Genomic DNA, 22,092 nt, shown 5'->3' with positions numbered 1-22,092 from the left:
AACACACACACGTGCCCAAGTGCACATGTATGACTGTTTTCAACAGTGTACAGTATTAGGGCAGAATTTAGTTTTACCCAGTGGACAATCAAAATGCAGCTTGCAACCAATAGGGCAAAGTCTGTATTGCTGGAGGGTAATCCTATTCCTATAATGGAGGTGCTTGCATGCCCAGAAGGGATAGTAGAATTGCTCCTACTCTCTAGTCAAGTAACTAGGGTTCACCAGAAGTTGCATTTTGGTCATCCACTAAGTGAAACGTTACTTTGTCCTAATGTTCTCATTGATTGATGTAGCTTCCACTACCTTAGATTTAGAGAGCATTTCTCTGTTGAACTGATCAAATGCTGAATGGATTAATTTTATTTTCCTGCATTTTATATTATTAGTCATAGATTACATGGGTGTGAGGTGTGTATATGCCCAAACCTTTCTGAGTTTTCTCAGGAAACTCATTGTTGATCTAAGTACAACAATCCAATGTTGCACATTTGCGTACATAAAGTTGGAATATAATTCTGTTCTACAATCTCTCGAGTGAGACAACCCTCCCACCTAATCTGGATTCAAAAGGTACTCTGTATTGAGAATGCCAACAGGGGTTTCAGTTGGTACCAATAATTGTCTTGTCTTGCATAATTCTGCATCAATATGAGTGGTCTGACTCAAAAGCCTAAATTTATTCTGCTCTCCAGCTTTCTTGTCACAAATGGATTTTTTAAAATTCATTATCAATTTTATGGGAAAGCAGTAACAAAGACATGGGCTTGCATGTTGTCTGCAAGACAGCCACCATGGTTGTCATTCTCAGCTGTTATGGCACGATGTTCTACAGCTGTAATCCTCCAGCAGGTTGCACTGATTCCCCCAGCACTGCTGAGAAGCAGCAGTTTTTAGGAACAGTAGCAATCTCAGATGCTTGTGGTTGCAGAGGAGCAGGAGTCTGAGCTGGATTAGGCTTGAAAGATTTTCAGGTGAAGATAAGTAAAATTCTCAAAAGTTCCTGTATAATTCAGGAGCCCTACTGAGCTTCAGTAAGATGCCAGGTTCTGCAGGCATAGGTATATTGACTAAGGGTGTGAAAATCTGCCTGCCAAATCCCAGCATGGATGGAACACAGCTGATAGCAAGTGCCTTCTGCTGGCAAAGTATATGCTGTTCCAAGTGTACCTTTGGCAACAGAAAAACTCCATGTGCCATAGTTAAAGCAGCAGCAGCCCTGTAATTCAGTCTAAGCCCTAGGCTAGAGCTGTCCAACTGGTGGCCCAAGGGCCTTGTGCAGTCCATAATGGCTTAATCTGTGACTGACCCCAGGCTCCCCCTGGCTACCACACCCCTCATTGTTCTAGCTGCTTCTGCAGTGGGGGTCTCCAGGCTCCCCATTCCTCCTCTGGTTTTCATATCCTGCCCCCTTCCCACATGCACAATGCAGTGGTGGTGGGGGAGCTGTCCACCTGAACAGTGCCGGGAGGGGTGGGAATGGGGGGGAAGACTTGTGAGGGAGAGCTGTGGCCCATGCTGGTGTGTGCCCTGCAGCGTGCAACCCCCCTGCTGCTAAGAAGTTGGGCAGCCCTGCCCTAGGCTCTGATGCTCGGAGGTATCTAAAAGTCTGACTCCACTGAAAAGCAATACATTTGTTCCATCAGAGTGGACAGACCTATGAGTGGCTTATTGCAACTTCTTTCAGTTAGGCTTATATGTTGGGTCTTTGGGCTTCTGGCATATTTTTAGTTTGTTTTAAAAAGTATGTAAACCTTTGTTTCTCTATATAATCATTATTTATATCCTGATAATGTCTACAGCTCCTACTAAAGGTTGGGGCCTCACTGTGCTGGGCTTATTTGCCTGTAATAAGAGAGAATCTTTACTGCGAAGAGTTTTGCACCTTTAAAGAGGCAAGACAGACAAAGGAGGTGAGGGGAAATAGAGGCCCAGAAACTTGCTTAAAAACACAGAGCAAGACAACGGTAGTGTTAGGAATGAAACTGAGGTCTCCTCTCTGTACAGTGCCTACGTGTTATGCCACACAACATCCCATTTACACGCAGTTATTGTAATCCATACACTCTATCTAGGACTAAGAAATGCTTTGCACTGAGTGGCTCTTAACTTTAAACTGAGCAGGGCTGAGATTAGATAGCACTTAAGGAGACCTCCATAAAAAGGAGGCTGCAAGAAGCAGCAATGGTGAATCCCAGAGATGGCACTTTTCCTTCCTCATCAACATAGAAATAACTTTCCAGCCTAGTAGAATGAGGCACTGTCTTGTTGAAAGTCTAATTTTTTGAAGGAAACTCAACTTCTTGATCCACAATTAAACATGACAGAGCTTTTCACAAAAATGGTGTGAACTCCTGGCCAAATTCTAACTGGAATTCCAATTTGTCTTTCTCCTTAAGTTTAATCGCAAAAGTTTTCTAACTTGTTCTCTTCCTCAAGCTCGTTTTTCTTTCTCTGAAAAACCTAGTGTTGCTAGCAAAAAGGAGCTGCCATATTCCTCTCCAGAAGTGGCTATGCCACTAACATCCTGTTCACTTTCATTTCCCTTGCTGGTGTACTCTTTTTATATTCTTGTTAATTACTGACATAAAAAAATGCAGTCTCACCTTATAGAAAGCTGTGACTAGGGTCAGCAAATGAGCTCATACATCAAGTCAAAGGCTGTATTCTTTTTAAAAGTTGCATTTGGTGTTTGCCTTACTTAAAAGGCAAATGCAGTCTGGTGATACTGGTTTTTACAAGCTCTTTTCCATTTGTTCTTAAGTTTTGAAATAATATTTCGAGGGGTGAAATTTTTCTCTTTACATTTTTCAAATCATCCTTATTTTGTTTTCCTCCTCCAGTTTAACAGATTTGTCTCTTCCCATGTCTCTAGAAAATCTGTATGAACCTCTCTGGCCTTCTAAAAGACCCCTTGAATATCTCCTACTTACAGAGCTGAAGTAAGAAATTGCTACAACTCTTGCAGCAGCCAGAGATAACATAATGGGCCAATTTTATTATGTAAGGGATCTTTTACAATGAGAGTTTATTTTAGTACTTTCACCTTTTCTTGTGTCATTTTCAACCTTTTATTTCCCATTTTCTCTATAGACTTTCACACATCTAACCTCTTAATTTTATGCATCTACAAAATTCAGGTCCGCACCTATACACTTTGAGAAATGCTGCTTTAAGTAGTTATCCTGTTAAGGAACAACAAGAGTGGTATTGGATATGTACTTGATGGTATGTTAAAATCTTGAGATTTGGATGTTTAACTCTTAAGTCTGGTCTGTACTAGAACTGGTGAAATAATACCATATAGTTAAAGATGGCACCCAGCAGGCAGTCTGTATAAATATCCTTTTAGCAATAGCTAATCCCAAATGTGCCGACATAGTGGGCATCCATTCTCTTCCCGGTCAGCTTTAATGTCCGTGGCCTGGTCACCGGCGGAGAAGGGATGATGGGCAAATGCCCAATGAGCCGTTGTGCAAGAAGACAACCACTCCAGCATCCTTATCTCGGCTTTAAAGAAGTTTGCAAGAGAGATGTGAAGACAATAACATTAAGCCAAGCAGCTGGGAGAAGGCTGCTAAGGACTGAAGCACTTAGAAACAGCCCACGAAGTGCGCAATGAACGCTCTGGAAGAAAGAAAAGCCCAACCTGCAAAGCGAAGAACCGGCGTCATGTTCAGACGTGTTTCGTGTGACCCTCACATGCGATAAGTGCGGAAAGGGCTGTTCGTGGTTCAGGGCCTGGGCGCTGTGTCTGGCTGGGCCCTGGTGCGTTGCGTTGCCCCGCAAGGCAGCCCGGCGCCTGGGTCCCGATGGAGACGAGAAGCCCCGGCGGGAGCGGGGCACGGGGGCACCGCCGGGGTCGCAGCTCCCGGGGGTGAGGCGTGTCAGACCAGGAGTTTCACTTTCCCTCCTAGCTGTAGGCGAGGGGAAAGGGCAGAGCTGCCTTTCCAGGGGCCCCCCTTATTATCGAGAAACACCAGCGGGCGGGGGGGGGCGGGCATTTGGGCGGCGGAGAGGAAGCCCGGGGTGGGGAAGGGGCTGCAGCCTCCGTCACTCGCTCCGCACCTGCACGGGGGGGCGCGCTTGCGGCAGGCAGGCAGCCCGGGGGGGAGAGGCGGGGTGTCCGTCAGTGGCGGGCCCGGCCGGGAGACGGGCAGGTACCAGGGCCCCGCGGGCGGAGTCTGCTCCCAGCCCGGCTCCCGCCCCCAGGCCGGCCATGGCGGGGCGGGGCGGGGCGGGGCGGGCGGCGCTGACGGGCAGGCGCTTCCCGGTGTAAACAGGAGCCGCGAGCCCGGCCGGGCCACGGCCACGGGCATGAGCATGGGCGCGAGCGCGGCCCGCTGCAGCCGCCGGACCAGCCGGGCCCCGCGCGGGGCAGCGAGGTGAGCGCGGCGGGGCCACGTCCCGGGCCGGGGGAGCCGCCCTTCGCGGGGCCGGCGGCTTCTCCGGGGCGGCCCCGCGCGAGCAACAGGCGGCGGGGAGCGGGGCCGGCGCTGTCCTCGCGGGGCCCGCTCCGGTCGCAGGTCGCCCCCCCGGCGGGCAGCTGCTGCCTGGAAACGCCCTCACTTCATCCAAGCCGGGTTTGCGAACAGCCGCGGGCTCCTGCCGCCCCGGCCTGTCCCCGCGCGGGGTGTCGCCGGCCGCAGGCGCCACGCAGGAGGCGCGGGGCTGGGGCCGGGCCGGGCCGGGCCGGGCCGGGGGCGGCTGCCTGCGGAGCTGCCTCCCCGAGGAGGAGGAGGAAGGAGGAGGGTGGCGGTGCCCGAGCTCGGCACAGGTGGTGGGCGCGGAGGCTGTTCACAGTTTAGGAAATCAACTCGTGGCTGTTTCCAGTTGGCAAATAGAAGGGGTGACCAGAAAAAAATTGCCAGTCGTCCTCAAAGTTCAACTCTGTGCCCGGTTTTAAGGAAGCGCAAGGAAAAGCCCCAGGATGGTTCACGCCGCTTTGTAAAACTGAATTCTTTTTAACTGAACTGTAGGATAGTCTAGTTCAGACGTGGTCCAACGGGTCCAGTGTCTTAATGGCGCTACTGAGCGCGGTCAGCTTGTGTCAGTAGGCCAGCGGTCTCATCGTGTAGCCCAGCACAGGCAGCTCGAGGTTGCTGGGCGAGTGAGACTGGAAGGACTCCGAAGGCCTGGAGAAGAGCTGAAACTTTGAGATCCCTCCTTGGGCAGGACAGTAATGCCACCACCTTACCTAGGGTGGGAGGACAAGTAGAGGAGGTAACCTGAAAGGGGAAGTGTACCTTCTGCAACTGGAATAGGGTCCGAACCACTGCCAAGAACGAGTGAGGAGGTCACTAGCAGAACTTGTTGGGAAACCATCAGATGAAACAATTTCACCCAAAAAAATGCTGTTTTGCTGAGCTCAAATGTTTTGTTAGAAACATCTCCTGTTCAGTACATTCTTACCAAATCCTCCCAAACCCCGGCCTAGGCCTGCCCTGGGGCTAGGATACTGGCCTCTGATTCCAGGTCTGACTGAATAGGTGTGAGTGTGCTTGAGAGGAGGCACTATGGGAGACCCCTGCAGATATCCAGTAAAATTATATGTATGTATGTATTTATTTATTTATTTATTGCCAGTTTGGCTCTACTATTATCAGTGGAGGGCAAGTTTAGTTTCACTGAGTAACTGCAGGGTTGGGGAGCTTCCGGTTTGGTGAAAATTAAAAAAAATAAAAAAATAAATAAGATTTGATTCGGCTGGAGAGCTCAGCGAACTGGAAACCATGGCTTTTCAGGTAGTGCAAGTCAGCTTTGACTACATGCAGGAGATAGATAAGAAGGCATTTTCCATTGTGGAATTCCAGATTTTGGATCAAGACTACAAGCTCTAGTAAGTCCTTGCAGGGCTGTGCAGTTGTGCTTGTTGACGTTGCGTCAGAAATCCATACAGCAAAGCACCTAACTGCTTCGTTTTTAGCAAGGGCGATGTCCCTTCAAGAACATAGCTACTATGGAAAGACAATACTTTACCCAGGGCTGTCCAACTTGTAAGTGGTGGGGGGCTGAATGGCTAGCAGGTCCCACTAGCACTAGCTACACCACTGATGCCCCTGCTGCTGCCCTGCACAGGCCGGCCCCTCACTGCTCCACCATATGCTGCTCCCCTCCCATGCACACATACACTTCTCTGCAAGCCTGTGGTGGCCAGGAGCTGCATCTTAATCCATCACAAGCTGCATGTGGCCTGTGGGCTGCCATTTAGACAGCCTTTGACTAACCTTTGCAATACTGTAGTAGTTTTTGTGCTGAGGCCACATAAGGACTCGAGTAAACTGCTCACTCCAGCTCCAGCAAGTTGATACAAATTTATTGAATAACACTTTGGACAGTGCTGTGTTTTTTAAAAAAAAAGTTATCTAGACTGTGAACCTACTGTGGTATTTGGTTAGGTTTGTTAGTGTCTTTGCATATTGGAGTGTCTGATGTAAGTGGTTACTTGCTCTTAAGTTACCATCTTCTTTGCCTTTGCTTAACCTTTTTTTTGTTTCTTACTGGCTAATTACATGGAATAGTGCTAGGGAGAAAATCCACGGTAAATACAAATAGATCAAAGGGTAGGTTTTGCTGTTTTAAAGTCTGCCCCTAGATTTGCACCTAGCTCCCATTAAAAAATTAAAATGAATAAAACCAGGAGAAATTAAATGCTAAAGCAGATGACAGTACTAGCTGTTGTGTGGCAGTTCCTATATAACATGTCTAATTACACATAAAAGCATCAAAATATATTCAGAAATCATTAGCAGAATGTGTGTTACAACACATCCCCAGCCTTAAGGTATGTCTTCTGCAGTCAGAGATGCGACTGAAGCTGGTGTAGACACTAGATAGGGATATTCTGTTTGCCAGGTAGCTGTGGCAGCTGGATGGCAGGCAGTGTCTAAGCTAGCTAGTTCAAAGGTAGTGTGCTTGTGTGTGTGGTTGTGCATGGAAGAGACAGATATACATTGCCAGCACTTCTAGCTGCCCCACATACATTTAAAAGAGTCACGTAAAAGATTAGGCAACTATTGCTTGTTTAGATTAATAAAACACTGAGTAAGGGGCTCATTCTTATGCACTGTGCATATTTGACATACTTTAAAGATACATGCTTGAAATTGCAGTAAAGTATAACATAACATCATTGATCCAGGCAATTTGAAAACTCAAATATCTTCTTCTCCAGACAATTGTCTGCTGTTAACATTTCTCTTCATTATCAAATCCTGGGGAGGAGGTGAGGGGAGCTGAACTTTGATGCCTGGAATGTCATCAGATTCAAACTGTATCAGACCAATGGTATAAGCAAAATACTACTCCCTTGTATTTGGTACCAGGGGGCCCATCTAAAACTGATATTGTTTAAGGCCTACATGAACTGGCAAGTTTCGCAGCACGTTGGGGATTCACTAGAGATCTAACATAATATCATAGGTTAGGGAACTAGACTGAAAACATCCTGGAATCCTTCATCCCAAGAATCACCAGCATTAATATCATTAAAGCTTTGCTGCCATTCCAGAACGTACTGGAGTAGGTTTCTCTCCAGTAGGCAGGTCACAAAGCATGATAGTAACAAGGGGTAAGATTTCTAAGACCTCAGGAAATCGGGTCCTGCATTTGGATTTAGTAAAAATTGATTACATTATTCCTTTAGGCATCTTTTAAAAATCCCAGATTAACCTTTCAATGCACTTGTTATAGCCAGGAGAGAGCCTGGAATATGTCTGGCATCTGGGTAGTATCTGTTTGGGGAAGGTATTCCTATTTCTGAGGTGGTCATCAGCCTTTACCTTGCCCAAAAGTTCCTGTTTGGCCTTCAAGAACAATACCAAGAAGAGCAGTCCAGCCTGAATGTGACCTGGATTGTGAGTAGTAATGTCAGGATCTGCATCTGAGAAAAGGTACCTTACATTCTGGAATCTCACTTGTTAGGCAGCTGAAAGATACTTTAAGGCCACTGCTACTATGCTAGTCTTTAGAATAAGGGATGAATCTAGTACGGGCCAAATTTATGTACCATGTTGGAAAAGACGCACCTATACCCTCACTATAAGAGATGTAAACTTCCATCAGATGCTTTCCTTGTGGCAGTAGTGTCCCCTCAGTTTTGTCCGGATTTAGCATCTGCCATTTCCTTTTGATCAAAAAATGTAGCTGCAAAAGACAGGAAAAGGAAAGAAAGTAGAATTTGAGTTGAATGAAGAGCATTAATGCAGAGTATCCTTAGTGTATTTGACTTCCCTACTCCAATAGTATATTATGTTTGCTCCTACCCCTCACTTTATTTTTAGAAATATTTCAGTTCCTATACTGTACAGTAGTGCAGCTCTATGAAGAATGACTGTAAAATGCCTTTTAATCAACAAATTTACTTTGTGTATTCTGGGTCAAATTTTCTGACTTTAAAGAACAAAAACTGTTATGAATGCTGTTGCTCACAGCTTTGTGAAGCCACCATAGCTGTGGTAAAGGGAGATGGATTATATTCTCATTAGCTGAACTGTTTACTAAATTTTGTCACCTGCACCTGGTTATATCCATGGGAGATGATGGGATGTTGCTGAGGATGGAATTTAGTCTGCAGGATTGGAACAGGTCAGTTTTGATCAAGTAATAATAGATTGACTTTTAAATAGTTTCAGCTATTTAAGGGAATTTGAATTATACCATTAGCAGTGTGCAAACACTTGAGTAATTTGGGCTCCCAAGTACGTGTCCTTCCATAGTCCTCAGTATAAAGGAGGGCAGGAGAGGCAATTCAAATAGGTGTACTGGCAGCCATAAGAATAATACTAATGGTCTTTTTCTCGTTAAACTTAACAACTATCAGCTTTTATTTTAGTAAGAGGGTACTCTATTTAATGAAAGTCAGTGCAGGAGCCCCCTTCAAATAGAAACCAGCCAACGGGAACTGAGGGGATTCCTAAGAGGTTTATTTTTGTGTCTGCTGCTACTGGCGTTTTGGGTCACCCAGGACAGGAGTAATCTCCCCAATCCTTCTATTTCTAGTTTAAAAGCACAGTGTGTTTACTGAGGGTGAATCGCCATTAAGCCAACCTCTCCTTTATTACAGTCCTTGTGACTATGAAATCCACTATCACAAGAGTTAAATGAATGGAAAGATGTAGGTATATTGCTATATCCTAGCACTCTTTATCTGAAGATAAGTGAACGAAAAAAAAAGCCTTTCAGTACATGTTTTCTGCGTCATTTCTGTAGTGTGGATCTGATGGCAGGAGTCTCATAAATGTCTACACTTCTCTGTTTTTGTAGTTGTGGTTCACCATTTAATCTATTCACAATGGTGTAACATACTTGTGGTGACTTTCTTTTTCCACCTTTACTTGGCTGTTTGGGATAGCAGGTGCTGGGTAGATGAAAAGCGAAAGCCAATGGTATCCTTGTTTCCTCTTTTTGGGACAGGAAAGGTCTTTTAATAAGCATCTGTACAGCAAAATTGTTATACAGTGAGTGAGTGATGTATCTGAGAGGAAAACAGACTGAAAAAGCATGTGTAAGCACAAGTCTCTTGTTGGGAGCTCTGTGTCTTTTGGAAATCTACCAGCTGCTTGATTTGTTATCTAGTTTAGTTTGGAAGCCTCTCTGGTAAATATCATTTGTTTTTCCTGTAGCTTTGTAGCCACTGTGTTGTTTGTTAAATGTGGCTGCTATCCTTGTGGCAACCAAATTGGAAGAGATACTATATGAAGATAAATAGCATTTACTGATAAATAGCATTTTCAGGGCAATATTTTGAATATCAAGGATGTTAAAAATGCATAGTGATCTATTATGCGAAAGGATTTCTTTGCTTCAAGTAATAAGTACAGGTGCTTAGCTCTGAAAGTTGTGGTCAACTGGATGCTAAGAGCTATTTAAAAAGCAGCATGTGTGACTGCAATGGAGTGGGGAAAAATAACAGCATAACTAAACTGAAACTGATAAAGCAACTTCCCACTTTCTAACTATTAGTGTTCTTTTGCAGCGTTAACCCTGTTGCATTGAAATATCCTGTTGCTTTCAGGCATGAAAGCATTTTATAATTGTTTCTTAGCCATTCCTTTTCTATGAGAAGTTTATTTTGTTACAGTGATCTGATGATGACAGTGACAGGGCTGTTTTGCATTATTCATCACAAGGTGAGAGGTAACTATGGATCTTTCTGACAGACTTCTGAAGTTGAAAGTCTTTTTAAAAATGCTCATCTATGAACTCCAGATAAAATAAATTAATTGCAGCTATTACTTCTCATTTAAATTAAAGATGCAAGAAATTACTGAAGGGCTGTGGATTTCATAGAACTTGGTACATATTGAATCAAACTAATCCCTGGTGTAACTCCATGGACTTCTACCTTCTCTCTGCATCAGTAATTATTAGGGCTGTGTATAATCTTCTCTCTCTCCCTTCCTTTTGCTGGCTTGTTAGGATTCACCTAATTTCTCTTGACTACTCAGACTTTTGGTACATAGCTGCACAAAGCTGTTGAGTACCTTTATTGTATTTTATCATCAGAGTACCTTGTGAGGTAGGGAGTGTGATAATCCCCATCTTTCCAGGGTGTAGGTTGTAGCCATGTTGGTCTAAGTCTAAGGACATAGGCAGGTAACGTTCTCTGGGTAAATCCAATATCTTTTATTAGACCAACTCAGATTGTTGGAAAAATTCTTCTTTGCAAGCTTTCAGGTACCCTTTATCAGGCTGAGGAAGCATCTGTAGTTAGTTTGTACTCTTCCTGGGTGGAATAGTAAAGCAACTAGAGGCCAGTACGTGTAAAAGGAAGTGAAAATGTGAATTGAGGTAGTCAATGGGTGACGGACAGGTGGGGGTGGGGGAAGGGGAATGAATGTAGCTGTAGCCAATGGGTGGGGGGAGGGAGCGAATAGATATGGCTGGTAAAAAGTAGAGAGGTTACCTGGGGAGTCGGATGTTAGGCAGGTTATAATGTATCATAATTCCAGTGTCTGTATTTAGTCCAAGTAGATTTTTGCAAAAAAAAGTTCTTTAATTGCAAGCTTTTGGGATCAAGCAATCTTTTTCAGGCATAGGAGAATAGATCGTACAAGTTCTTATGGGTAGAAATGAAAGTTCATATTTCATAGGAGAGTTGAAGGTGTGGTAAAATCTCCTGTTTGGAACAGTTCATTTTGTTATGCAGATTAGGCTCAGAGAAAAGTCGGAATAGTTTGTATATCTTGAAATTGTTCAGTGGTAAGCAGGATGTAGTCACATTTCCTTCTGGTTATGGTGTTTCATATTTCAGAGGAGTAAAAAGATGGAATGCTCTTCTGGGCAGAAATTTCTTATGTAGTAAGGTGTCTCTGAGCTCGGCGGTGGTGATGATGATGATGCAAATTACCTTGAACAAAACGTTTTACTTTTGCGTCTTTTTATTCCTCTGAAATATGAAACAACATATCCAGAAGGAAATTTGACTACACCCTGCTTACCACCAAACAATTTCAAGGAAAACAGACTATTTCAACTTTTCTACTAGTCTGGCAAATACAGGGAAAATGTTCTGGAATAGGGATTTTAAAAATTATTTTGACTGTGTTGTTTTCAGTGATTATTTCAAGGAGTCAGACATTTCTAGAAACTGTACGTATTAAAAGAGTATTACAGAACATTTGCAGAAAGGAAATGTGGAATTTGCATTTTCCTGAATGCTTGCACCTCCTGCCTGGGTGCCCATGATTCATAGAATCAAGAGTTTCATGCTGCATGTGTGTTCAATAAAAATAGCTCAAATAGTTGATTTTTAAATAGTGAATATTGGTCACAATCCCTTTGTTAAAAATCTCTGAGTAAATGTAGGTCAAAGAAGTTATTCCAAACAATTAATAAAATATAGAAAAATATGGTCATTTCACAGCAGCTTGTGAATATCAAAACGAACTAAAGATATAACCTTGCAGGGATAGATCCAGGAACTGCCAAAGTGAGGTGTGGGAACAGCAACCTGTGCTGCAGGTGGCTGAATCTGCTGCTCCCAGCCTTCCCCACCCCAGTGCAGACAGATTTCCCTGCGGGAGCCTTTGGGCACTTTTTCAAGTTCCCAGAGCAGATAAGAATCCCTGCCCCCCATCCCTATGCTTCTCCCCCTCTGCTTCCCGCCTTCCCCTGCTTACTGCTGCAGCACTGCACCCCTTTGGCCCTGTCTCCTTTTAAGGGATGAGGCAGCTATACAGATTGCTGCTTGCTTTAGCAGGTGAGTAGGGAAAGAACCCTGACCTCTGCAGCTCACAGTCTTTTAGAGGAGAGATTCTCCCTTCTGTATGCTTAGAGGTATGAGAGAAACCATATTTTAATATTGTTGACCCAAATCTTTCAAGAATGGAATTCTGTATGGCTGGGCTTTTTTGCAGATTACAAGAGGTTATAAGTCACAGAATGGGGAAATGCCTTTTTATCATTTATCCCATCTTACTTTCTTTCTAAAAACATAGGAAAGTCCTCACAAAAAAGAGAATTAAGATGAAGATGGTACAGTTCAGCATGGTAAGGAAATGATAACACGAGATCCTCTGTCCACGTTTTCCTGTCCATTTCCCATGCTGTTCACTATGGTTGACTGTATGTTCACTGTAATCATACTAAAGTATAAGTGACGCAAAAAGGATTGGATTAATAATTAATAAAATGAATGAGTCATTGGTTTGGAAGGCCTGAAAGTATTTCTTCTAACAGTTGGGGAGGGGATGAATAGAAATGGACTGCAGTTGTGTGAAACCTCTTGCATAATCATTAGAAAAGGTCACTTGAAAGTGGAAAGACGAATGTTACCAACTATTTGAGTTGGTCTAATAAAAGATATCAGATTCACCCAAAGAACCTTGTCTGCCACTTGAAAGTGGAGGAACAAAAGCCAGATCTTACAAAGTGCTGAACACTCTCAATCACTGCTAGTTGAAGATCCCTGTCATCCTTTGTGATCAAGCAGGTAACTAGGTTTGTGTTCCTGTTGTTTTTACTCACTAGACCAGAGCATATCGAAAACTAGTTGGCAAATGAAATCACACCTGTGTACTATTGCTTGTCATTCTACTTGTCGAAGGGCAATAAGGTGGAGCAATGTTTTCTCACCAAGCTTTCCAAATTGCCTCCTATAAGAGGTACCATTTCAGTCTGACAGATGTAAGGGATGCTGATTCACTTTCAAGGCTTGTGACCATCTTCACCAGTATGCGCAGTCAGGATGTCCCTGCTGCTCTGTACTTAATGTTTTCTTTGTCCAAGCAGACTTAAAAAATATCTTTTTCTCTCTACTCTTTCTAAGCTTTGATGGAGATGAACTCAGGGATCTTGTGAGTTCTTCCCTTATCTGAATGGTAACTGCTTGCACTTTCCTCTTCTGCACTCCCCACAAGAAAGATGATAGATGTGTGTGATGTTGGCTTGTACTTTGAAGCACAGATTCTGGAGGTCATCTTTGAACCTGAGTGTCTACAGCATGGCATACAGAAGACCAGTGGGTAACTTATAACTGTCTGCTGCTAGTGCTCAACCAGCAGAATACTAATGTTAACCTGCCTTCTATTTCTACCTCTGATCTCTAATTATAAACATATTAATTTAAAGCATGTGGACAGATGTACCACATCAAGCTCTGATCTTGTTATAAGCTCAGCAGAACTGGATGTCTCTGGAACCTCCAAATGGAAAATTGGTACTGTAAGAACAGATGCAAGTCATCTTTTTATTGGAAATGTTTAGCACTTTGTAGAATTGGGCCCAATATTTCATGAAGTGCTTTTTCCTGTTATCACCACCTGTAGTGGTACGTATAGGAAACTGTTTTTAAATCGTTGCATTGTGAAGATTCAGCAAGATCTCTTAGGAAATTTGGGGGAATATGCATTGCAGAGATTTGTTTACTTACCACTATCTAACAAGATCTCACAAGAAACCAAACAATTCTCAGCTAAAATCTTTTTCCTCCCACACTACCATACCACATCTAGAAGCATGTGGTGCCAATGGCAGAACAGCACAGGTTCCTTTAAAACAGGATATTGCTGACTTCTTCCAGGGCAGTAGTTTTTAGGTATAGTTAAAAATATAGTACATTTGGCAGTACAGGATTCCCTAGTGCAGTGGTTCTCAACCTTTTTAGACTTAAGGCACCTCTGGGAAGATGCTAACTCTTAGTTTTCACTTGTTTTTTTACTATAGAGAAAAAAAAATAGAGGAATTCTTTTGTTGCCAGGGACTCAGAAAAATGATCACAAGTCAAATATTTTTAACACTCTGGATTCCTATTTGAAATCTCTGGGATGATCTTGTAAATCATATTTGCACACCTAACAGTCCTAACATTGTGTGGCACCTTTTGAAAGGATTTCAAAGCATCCTGGGGTGCCACAGCACCCTGGTTGAGAACTAATGCCCTAGTACCATTCTGGGCACTGGTTCAGTTATGATACAAAGAGAAGAATGTGATTTTAAGCTTTCCGTAAAGGTCCAATTAGACTGCTTAGATGTGAAAAAGACCCCCACCACAACCAAAAACAGTGCTTTACTTCCAGCGTGGTGCACCCCTGTGCTGAGCGCAGTGCATGCCCAGAAGAGGAAACGTATAGTTTGACCTGGCTTGCCCAGCATCTGTTTAAATTGGGTATTTCAGCAGGACTTTTTAGTGCTTTTATTTAATAACTGATTGAATCAGCTTTAGATAAAAGTGCCAAAAGGCCCTGCTGAAGTGCCCGATCGATAGGTGCTGGGGAGCTGGGTCAAACTAATGCATTTCCTCTTTTGGTAAAGTGGTCTTTTTTGGAGGGGTTGTTTGTTTGTTTCTCCACATCTGTCAGCGCTGATGCTGACTAACCCTAATGGGTGGAGAACATTTTTCTGCATGCTTTCTGGTCACTTTTCAGTAGCAGGAGAAGCTAAGTGGTTTGAACTTTCTTCATCCTAAAATACTGTACTAATTTAATAGTGCTATACAAGCTGTACCCTGGGGTAGTGGTTCTCAACCTTTGGTATCTTGTGTACCTACCCCCAGCTGATCGATGTGGCAAAAGTGAAACTGGAAGGCCCACTGTGGCACTTTCGATTTGGCTGCCATGAGCTGAGTCCCACTTTTTCCACCGCAGCTTGGGGCAAAGCAGCCTGCACAGGGCCTCCCTCCCTATCCCCTGGCACACTGACCCTAGGGAGAGAAAGCCCCAGCGAAACCAGACATGGCAGGAGGGGCAGCAGCTGGAACTTCTGGCTCAAGCAGGCAAAGACCAGAACGCAGCACCCGCATATCCCCCTGCCTGTGTCTCGCGTACCCCCAGGGGTACGCATACCACGGATTGAGAAACACTGCCCTGGGGCACCCATCACAGATGGAGCCATGTCTGGGGTGAAACATGCTAGCTGTCATGACACAGGGTAAGCTCAAAGAAATTTAGTTGTTTGACTTGGAATTCTTCTCTTGATTCTATAACACCAGCATTTACATTGTTGAAGTACAGTTTAAAATGAAACAGTTTAAAATCAAACCCATTTTGCCCTGTATCCACATTGCACTGTCTGTCCAATCCAATTTATATTGTGCACAATGTTAACACTTGTCAGTATACATTTTTAATAGAGTCTTCCACTGGAAAAATGAACATACCTAGTAGTATTGGCTTCCTTATCAAATTATGTTGCTTGGACACTTTAGGGTTCATTCCCAGGAATTTTTTTTTCCTATTTGGAGCCTGAATGTGACTGGTCTGAAACTTCAGGCAGATCTGAAGGGCTTAAATGCTTCTGACCTTTTTCAGTGAACATTTTCCACTGACAGAATTTTGCCTTTTAAAAATGATTAGATCTCTACTATTTAAGAAGTTATCTCGACTTTGAAGGGAAGTCAGAAATGAGTATATTCCGTCTTTCAGCTTTTAACCTCATAAATATGTCCGGTTTCTTAATACTGCGTTCACCTTACTATCTTGGATCTTTATTTAGTCCATGCTTTGGTTTGTTGGGGTTTTTATTTTTTTTGTGGTGGTGATAGTGGTGTTGTTTCCTATTCAGGTTAATTTTAAAGCAACTGCATGTATTAAGACTAAGGGATCAGGTAAAGGAGCCATCTCTGAAGGTGCCAGTGCTCAAAATATCTTATCTGAATCAATGTCAGCAGCGTGGTCATGACCCTGGCTCTCTTCAAAGTGCTCCCTGTCTAGAAAGATTCCCTGTGACTGCATGGAACTGTCCAGGAACCCATTCCACTACAGTGCTTTTATCATGATCTTTTTTTTCTAAACGTTGTCATCTCTATCAAAATATTGCTCTTTAATGGGCCTACTCCTGCCAACCTATACTAGCTTGTAGCTACAGGTGGATGTCTTGGTGAAGTTATCAGGCCATGAAGTTACTCTGGGTGACTGCTGAAGTTTAACTTTGTAAAGGCCTTTACTTTATGGTGCAACTCTCTTAAAAACTGTGGTACTTGAGTTAAATGGAAATGGAGTGCTCTTGATTTTGATAGCATAAGAAAAAGTTGTAGTTTTGATGGAATTGCACCCTAAGGATAAGAAATCCTGCATGTGTGGGAACTAACTGATATGTAGTAATTCTAAATCCCTGACGTGTTTGATATTTGTTTGGTGGGTTGTTGGCTTTGGTTTGTGTGTTGTTTTTTGTTTGTTTGTTTGTTTGTTTGTTTGTTTTGGGGGGGGAGGGGTTGCATATGTGGCTGGCATCACTTAGTTGTACCACTGTGTATGGAGATCTCTTTCTGTGCAGAGGCGCAGTCTGTTAGCTGGGTCACCAGGTTTTCTGAGGACCAGTTTGTGGAGAATTCTACTACGTTCCAAAACTGACGACCTGGAATCTGAAGAGGTATCAACAGGCATGAACTTCTCTTGCTGTGAAGTGCAGGTTGCTGCAGTGACACTGAAAATGAAACTAAAAAGGGTGAAGGAGAATCTTTGTAAACCACTGACCTTTCTTGCAAAAGTGTGAAGGCATTAACTAAAATGTATATGTAGCCATGTAGTAGTTCACTGTTGCAGTCACTAGCTATTTTGGGTGCAGAGGAGCTGAATAAGTCCATTGTAGTCTTCAGTGAGGCATGCTTTGTCTGTGAGGCTTAGTCATGTCAGTTCCTTATTTTATAGTGGCACAGAAGCACAGTTGTAGGGAGTCAAGGGAGAGTGAGACTGACATAAGTGTTTCCACACACTTACTTGAAAAAATAGCTCAAACATTCCCTTTCATTAATGAGCTGCTTCTCTCCCACTGCCAGTACGTGTTGGTGTCAGCGTTCACTTGTGGAACTGGACTGAGGAAAAATCAGGCTGTTAGTCTGCTCTCTGAGCAATTGGATAATCCAGATACGGTAGGGACACTAGAAATAGGAAGAAAATGTTCAAGGTTTTTTCAGTCTTAATAAATAGGTCTCAAATAAGGATGCAGTTAGTTGGGACCACCTAATTCTTAGAGCTTTAGGGGAAAACATTTTGTTCGTGGCATACTTAGAACCTGGACTGTTGCTGAGGACTTTGCAGCTTTTGTTCATCAATAATAGTGTGGCATAGGGGATTTTAAACCCTCATATTATGAGCCACATCTTGAGATTCTCAAGAGGTACTGCCTCTCTTCAACAATCGCATGGGTTCCCTGTGGCAACTACAGCAATTATACAGTGATATTACTTAAGGAAGTAATATAATATGGATGCCAGAGCTGCTGATACAGCCAATGCTGTTGCATGGCTGGGCAAGAGCCAGAGCTGCCATGTAGCCCATGCCTTGGTCAGGAATGGGGCCAGAGCACCACAGGGAGGGGAGCAGGTGCCAGGGGCACGACAAAGGGTGTGGCTGTAGGGGGTGCCAGCACTGCAGAGGAAAGCAGGCAGCAGGGGCCCCAGTCACAATGAGCAGATTTTGGGCAGGGTGGGAGGGGTGTTGGGGGGACTACAGGCACTGTAGGAAGGCAGATAGCAGGGGGTCAAGGGGGTGCAGGCACAGGTTGTCAGGCACTGGGGGTGGTGCAAGGGTACAGGCATGGAGGGGCAAGCACAGTGGTCAAGGTGGTAGGTAGTGCCAGCACTGGAGAGGAAGTCGGACAGCAAGGAACCTAGGCATCAGGGGCTACATCAGTGGTCACTAACTGGTCAATCGTGGAGCCTCTAACAGTCTATCTCAGTCTGTCAGAGCCTCCACGATCGGGAGCAGCAGGATGCATGTGGTTGGGCTGGGCTGGGTGAGTGGGGTCAGAGCCCGGGCGGCTTGTTCGGGGAGCGGAGCAGGGGGCTGGGGGGAGGCATGGTAAATCCTGGAGTGCCTAAAAGTGATCTTCACATCTTCACCATAAAAGGTTGGAGACCACTGGGTTTGATGTTATGGGGAGGCCTTGTGGGGCACAGGCAGCAGGGAGGACAAGTGGTAGACGGCAAGGGGCAGGGGTCAGCTTTTGCTTTCTCTCTACCACCTGCCCTCCTGCTGTTGCTTTCTTGCTGTAGGAGTGGGGGATGAATTTAAGATGGTCCTCCAATAGATTCTATACATGGGACAATTTTTTAAAATATTCATATTGAAGAGTTCACCATGCCACATTTACTGACTAGAAGGGGGCTCCTGAAAAATAGATGGGTGTGAGGCCCCAGGAAAAAGTTGAGGACTCTAGGGACAGAAAAGCAAACAATGCTCTGGCATTCGGCGATTAACACATTTGTTCCCCACTTACTACACTCTCACTAGCCGTAAGCTTCTGTGAATCTACGTGTGTAATCCATTGCAGTATTCTCCTGTACTTAAATTAGGAAATAATTGACTTCAGGGACAGTATAAGAATTTTAGATGTCTTCCAAATGGTTGGTAGGTAAAATGTGAAAACTGATGCACAAGGAATGAGTTGCCCGGAATTGCGCACTTGATGTTGTGAAAGGGTCAGAAGTAGAACCTAAGATGCCTGGTCTTCTCTGTTGTATTTTGCAGCCTTTGAACAAACTTAGTCTAGACTTTTCCAGTCACTTTCTTCTGTAACTTTAAAGATCATAATTTGTAGGTAATTCCTCAAATGCATTCAAATATTCACCATTATGGTGGCAAAATTGTAGGATTTCTTTACACTTACAAAAACAAAAAATAAACATAAACCTGCCTGTAATCTGAATGTGTAGAAAGATACTTGGGATTTAAACACATGATTTATTTAATCTTAAAGACTTTAGAATTATTTACTTCATGCACATGATTTTGGAATGTTCCCGTTTGGCTGGAGAGGAGGTGGCAAAATATTAGGTTACAAAATATCAGGAGGTGATCTGTTCTGCAAAAGTAGGTTATAAAATCATTCAGTCAGTAGCATATTCTTACCCCAGCTTTAGGGAAACATTAAGCTTGTTAGTATTAGAACAATTGTTCAAATGCTGCTTATGCTTCTGTTGTTTAATAAGTAGCTTTAACAAATGTTATCCTATTGTAATGGAAAATAAGTGATGTAGCAGAAAAAATTCCTAAATATGCCTCATTGTTAGCTATGTAAAATGCAGAATGAGACCACTGTTGGTATTGAACAATGATGAAATTGTTTAATGTCTTTGGTATCTTCTGTTGTAAATATTTACACTTTAAACAAAACAAAATAAAACAGGCTTTTAGTTTTCCATGTGAATTGATTCACTTGTTTGAAATTTCTTCCTTAATTTGAAAAGATAAATGCACAGCGTGTTTTCTTTTAGATTATACAGTTGGCTTAGTTCTTTTCATTTATTTTTTTGAGTTATGAGAGAAAACGGGGAAATGAATATAATTTAGTTTTACATTACATACTATGGACTCCTATAGCAAATTAGAAACATAAGCAACCATGTTTCAGTGTGAATTTCTAGAATTCGGAATCATTTCATTTGGTATAAGAAAATTGTTTCTGAGGTTACAAAGGTGCTCACTGTGTTGTCAAATTCTATGAACTGAAAAGGAAGTAGGTACTTGTATGCTGCTCACTGGGTTTCCCTAAAAAGTCTATTTCCTGATCTTTGCTTCTCTTATTGAAAGAAGAAAAACATACTCATTTGGATTTCAGCAGCTCTTAGGGAAATCTGAACCTTTTCAGTCATACCCCATCAATCAGCACCCTCTCCCCAGAATGATGGCAGGATACTACTCCCTTACAGTTTGTTTTACTCCGTTCCTCCTTCTTTTGAAGCTTTAGTATTCATTTGCTTTGATTTTCAAAGCCAGGGTGTTTTGATAAAGTTCTTCTATTGCAGGCATTGACCTTTGTGTGCCTGGAATGATGAACATTATTTATAATGGAGAGCCAGGGAGATGCCTGCTGGCCACAGAGAAACTGTATTGCTCCTTCTATTACATGCTCTGAGGAAAATTAAGGAAAGTGAAGGCACAATTTTAATATTAAGGAGAGAGGGGAGGATGTGCTGCTGGAGGTTGTTCTTTTGAGGGGCGGTTCTTTAGTTTTTTTCCCTCCCTGGGCTTGTGACTAGTTATGTGTCTTGTTTTTGCGGTCCTTTGGGGGCAGACTGGGTGCCGTTCCTTTCCAAGGCCAAACAACCTGTCCTGCTTCAGAAGAAAGTAAGTGCAGCCATCCCCCAGAGGCACAAATAGTCAGGGCCCTAGTTCCCATTTTCTTTTGGGTGGAGCAGTGACTGATGCTGGGCTGATAACTGATCTCTGTGTCAACCTTTAAGTATTAATTGGCGCAAGGATTCCCTGGTATTTCTTTCTAAACCAAACAAAAAAATGTTAATACTTGTCATCTGCTAGCATGTCAGTCCTGGCCCAAACTGCAACAGTTGATCTGTGATTTTAATTAACAAAAATAGAGATATAACTGAAGGAAACTTAACTTTCAATAAGACTTATAGGAAAAGTTTTGTTGATTAAAAAGTAAATGTTGATGTAATGGACTTATGCAAGATACAGTACTGCATGGCATTCTGAGTTAAATAAGACTCCATAGTGTTTAATTTTTAATTTTCACCTCTGAAAAAAGCTATGCACTTCCCTGTCTTTTTGTATTCAAATCATTCCTTTTATTTAATAGCCTGCTGTCCACATGTCCTTTTCTAGCATCTGATGAAATGAGCCTATGGGCTGCATGCAGCCTGTAAGAGACTTGCAGCCCCCAGGCTTCCACCTACCTATCACTCCTCCCTGCCCCCACAGCCTCTCCTTCCAGCTCTTCCCATGTTGGTGTGGCTGCTGCAGCAGCTGGTGTCTCTAGCCTTTTCTTCTTTCCCTAGCCTCCAATTGCTGCCCCCAACCCAGGGAATGGCATGCTGTGGTACAGCTGGGGAACTGAGGATGTGGTTGGCACACCCATGTGCATGGTGGGGGTGGAGGGAATGCCCACACCAGTGTAGCACAGTTCTGCACTGGTTGTAGCCCTTGGAGTGAGGGATGGGGTGGAGGGGGGGAAGGGAGAGAGGTGTGGCCAAATAATTCCTCACTCCTGGACTAGGCATTGTCCAGACCTCTCCCCCACCCTCTTAAAGTTGTCCTGCTGCCCTTCCATTTAACATTAATTGGATTGACAGCACTGGAAAGCTTCTGCCCCACTAAGAACAAAGGTCTGGACTAGCAACCAGGACCCCTCCTTTCAGGGCCAGTATTGCATCTCACTAAGCCATATGCTCTCTAGCATTTACTCTTGCTCCTAGCTCTCTCTGTCTCTGTCATCCTGTGGGCCAGCTTGGCATGTGTCATCAGCAGGGATCCTGGTTTTCCCTGATTAAAAAACAAAACCAAACCCTGTGAATTCACGGATTTTGGGTTTGGTGTTTTTTTTTTTAAATCGGAGATTAAAATGAAAGGCTCCTCACTGGTCGCACAGCCAGCCTGGCCTTGCTCATGTCCCTCACTCCCCACCCACGTATATACTGAGCTTCCTGTCCCTCCAGCCCTGCCAGAGGGGGCCCCCAGCTGTCAGGGCTATGGGCCCAGGAACCCAGGTCTGCAGCCCCCTGACTCCCTACCTCTGAGCCTGCCTGCTGCCCCATGCATGGATCTGGGGGGCCCTGGTACCCCCACATCCCCCTGGGAGTGTGTAGCAGCAGGGAGCTGCCTGCCTCCCCCCCTCCCTTGGGATGAGCTACCTGTCCTGCTCCCCACCGGGGCCCTGCGCCCCAAGCATCGCCCACCTCCCTCCCTCCCTCCC

General features: G+C 43.9%; 1 protein-coding gene across 2 annotated transcripts in view; it reads left to right on the top strand.

Moving 5' to 3' along the window:
- Positions 1-4,243: 4,243 nt before the first annotated feature.
- MARCHF8 (membrane associated ring-CH-type finger 8) overlaps positions 4,244-22,092 on the top strand; it is a 181,183-nt gene continuing 163,334 nt past the window's right edge. The window contains exon 1 of one of the 2 annotated variants that reach the window (XM_059729688.1): positions 4,244-4,385. The gene's annotated coding sequence lies outside the window, so the exon portion shown is untranslated. The remainder of the gene's footprint in view (positions 4,386-22,092) is intronic. The other variant, XM_059729689.1, reaches the window with a different exon arrangement.

Source organism: Alligator mississippiensis, chromosome 6, assembly GCF_030867095.1.
Source record: "Alligator mississippiensis isolate rAllMis1 chromosome 6, rAllMis1, whole genome shotgun sequence".
Lineage (NCBI taxonomy): Eukaryota > Metazoa > Chordata > Crocodylia > Alligatoridae > Alligator > Alligator mississippiensis.
This window is presented reverse-complemented; position numbering and strand designations above follow the sequence as displayed.